Here is a 3,714-nt window from a genome sequence, read left to right as displayed (position 1 = left end):
TGTGTGTGTGCAGACCACCTGGTACAGAGCACCAGAGGTCATGCTGCACATTCCTTTTAATGAGGCCATAGATATGTGGTCTCTGGGCCTGGTAGCTGCAGAACTGGCTACTGGGCACCCACTCTATCCTGGGGAGATGGACTATGATATGCTCAACTTCATCATAGATACTCAGGGCCAGCCAGCAGACTATGTGCTGGACAAGGGGATGGGTACAGACTACTATTTTTACAAACAAAAGAACGGCCAGCAGCGCTGGAGATTTAAGACGCCAGAGGAGTTTGCATACGAGACGGGGTTCTACGCTACAGAAACGAGACGCGTCACGTTCAAGAGTCTTGATAACCTTGAGCAGTTGATGGACATCTACAGAGGACAGCACAGTGAACACCCACTGCTTGTGGACCTGGTCAAGAGGATGCTGCAGCTGGACGCTGACCAGCGCATCAAACCCCTGGAGGTTCTGCAGCATCCATTCTTCACACAAAGACTTCCTCAAAGCTCCCGTCCCAACGTCTGCAATAATATGACAGACACAGAAGAAACACCAGACGTCGGTCAGCAGTCTTCAAGCTGCCAGACTGCAGGACCAGAGATCATTCGTGGCAAAGTGGCTCAAAGACTCCCTCAAAGCTCCCGTCCCGACGTCTGCAGTAATATGACAGACACAGAAGAAACACCAGAAGTCGGTCAGCAGTCTTCAAGCTGTCAGACTGCAGGACCAGAGATCATTCGTGGCAAAGTGGCTCGAAGACTCCCTCAAAGCTCCCGTCCCGACTTCTGCATTGACATGACGGCCATAGAAGATGAAACACCAGAAGTCGGTCAGCAGCCTTCCTGGTACCAGACAGAAGGACCAGAGATCAATCGGCACAGAGTGGCTCAAAGACTCCCTCAAAGCTCCCGTCCCGACTTCTGCATTGACATGACAGACATTGAAGAGGTGGACGTCCAGCCTGAAACCACCACTGAGAACAACGGCTGGTTCAGGCGCTTCGTCAGAAGAATTACAGAGACCTTCTACAACTACTTCTCCATATAAGCACGAGCAGCCGTCAACACCTGCAGTTTGATCGATGGATCAATATTTCTCATTCATTATTAACTAAAAACAATGATATCATAATAATATAATAATAATATAATATAAAAAGAATTTTAAAATTATAATATAATAACATAATATAATTTCGTAATGTAAAAATAATTTAATAATTTAATATATAATTTAATAATTTAATATATAATTAATTTAATAATTTAATATATAATTAATTTAATAATTTAATATATAATTAATTTAATAATTTGATATTTATAATATATATTAATAATTTTATACTAAACTTTTATAAAAAAAAAAACTATATATATGTAATCATAATAAAAAAATAAAATTATATCAGAATTCATGTACAGGTGTCTCTCAGATGTTTGTCACAGCCTAATTTCTGGGTTGCGACTCTTTGTTCTATCTCTGTATTTGATGCTCATGCCTGTTTCCTGAAGGGGACTAAAGATTGGTTTTATTCAACATCTTTTTATTATAAAATGTATAATTAATATAAATGTTTTTCATGTAAAAATACAAAAATTGTTCAGCATCTGAAATCTTGATGTTTTAAAGGTATGTGTAATAACAATACAACGTGTTATTTTTAGTCAAACGTCATTTGAATTAATAATCTATAAAACTCTTGGAGAGGTCCCTTCAGAGGTTTTGTTCCTCGGTTTTTCATTTTACAGCTGATTATGGCTTCTGAGCAGACTTTCTTTCCACAGCGACGAAATCTGCAAATGAACTTTACGATGAATTTTAATGTTAATATTACACCCAGTAAGAATATGAGGTCCGCATTTATTCATTTTCTGTTTAAAAAGTGAAAAGTTTCTTACTTCACATCGTGTCATGTTGGTCCTCTGTCTTGCCTTTCTGACATCTGGACATTTATATGTCAAAACTTGACATTTATCGGTTAAATACAATCTACTTAGTTTAAAACAGCGCATTTCCATTTGCCTTTATTCTGATTCAGCCGCGAACATAACACATATATACATCAGAAGGCGTGTTTCCATGTTTTCTCTCATTATCATACAAGTTTATGAGATAACAAGGTTTTAAGGTTAGATTAGAAGTTGTGAAATGATTTGAAGCTTTTTAGCTGACAAATGGATCTCATTACGCTGGCTCAATGACAAAGAAAGAGTTGATTTAATATAGTTGATTATTATATTTTACAGTGGTGGAAGAAGTATTCAGATCCTTAACTAAAAGTAGAAATAACACACTGTGAAAAATAGTAAAGGTCCTGCTTTCAATAAAAAGTATCATCGTCAAATTTCACTTAAAGTATCAAAAGTAAAAGTACTTGTTGTGCAGTTAAATGTTATATACTAAACTATTGTTTCTTCTATAGCAATGCATCTTATTCTATAAGACCATCATATGTTTGTAGCGTCGCTGTCCTGTGAGAACCACGTAGCTCTAAAAGGTCAACTAACAACAATAAAAGCCCTGCTTTCAGCTTTGTGTCCAGCTAATCCAAGGGGCGTTTAGAAATGATTTAGTTAGCTGAAGAAGTAGGAGAATTTTCTCAACAAATAAAGGAACACTTGTAATCTGAATAACTAGTAGCTGTCAGAAAAAAATATAATATTTGCCTCTGAGATGTAGTAAAGTAGAAGAATAAAGTAGTGATGGTTGATGTAAGTTTTGAGCGTGTGAGGCAGCCTAAACTGTACCACATCACATCCACTGGAACGGGCACTTTAACATGTTTTAACCACCATAGGGGCATCCAAAAGGGTGCCAGGGGCGGGTGATCACCAGGGGAGGGTGTAAAAAGTGAAAGTGTGAATTGTAGTGAAGTGGACACGTACTGAAAAGTACATGAGAGTAAAAGTATCGAATACTTTCTCTGTTGGAATTGGTAGTCTATTCAATGTAACCAGGCTGAAACACAATTGTATCCATAGCAACGGACTGACAATTCCCGGCTGTGGTTGCCTTATCACTGCCCTCAGCTTTATCTGCTCCTTCTCCAGGCAACCCCGATGGCATCCTTTGTTTTAAAACGAAGTCTGTTTCTTTTGCTTGTGCGTCACAGGGCCTTTGTGTGGTTAGGGATGAGGTCTTGGTGTCCGTGCTCGGACAACAGGCCTGGGGGCGCAATGCAATGAAAATTTTGTTTCAAGATTTGAGAAAATAACAAAACAAAACAAAAAAACCCAATTTGTAGCCAAACAACACTGACACCATAATGACTCTTTTGGTCCCCGAGACTTGTCCCTGTCAGGACCCTTAGCAGCATTCTGCCTGAGTGAGTCTGAGTTTCTATTGAGAGCCAGGGGTTTTACAACATGGTAATGAGCAGCGCTGGCCTCCTCTGTCCACTCTGCTTCTATAGCTGTTGCTGAGAGACACAGCAGAAGTCACCCAGGCGCTCAGAGAGAGAGAGGAGAAGAGGCCTTTAAAACAACGGCAGCGCCATTACTCATGGTGTGTTTGCAGGATGAGTGGGGGGGAGGAGAGCATGTGCAGAAGACACAGAGTTGGGTTTGGAGGGACTGAAAGGAAGACAATATTTTCAACTTGTGCACAGACTCTGAGGATGAGTGTGATGATGGGAGGGCATTGATCTCAACAATGCTCCGGCAGTGATGAGGCAGAGAGTGTTTATTTCTTATGGAGGATACGATGTGCTCTACAAG

The sequence above is a fragment of the Enoplosus armatus genome, chromosome 20 (genome assembly GCF_043641665.1).
Source record: "Enoplosus armatus isolate fEnoArm2 chromosome 20, fEnoArm2.hap1, whole genome shotgun sequence".
Classification (NCBI taxonomy): domain Eukaryota; kingdom Metazoa; phylum Chordata; class Actinopteri; order Centrarchiformes; family Enoplosidae; genus Enoplosus; species Enoplosus armatus.
The sequence above is the reverse complement of the archived record's forward strand: the minus strand, read 5'-3'. Positions refer to the sequence as shown.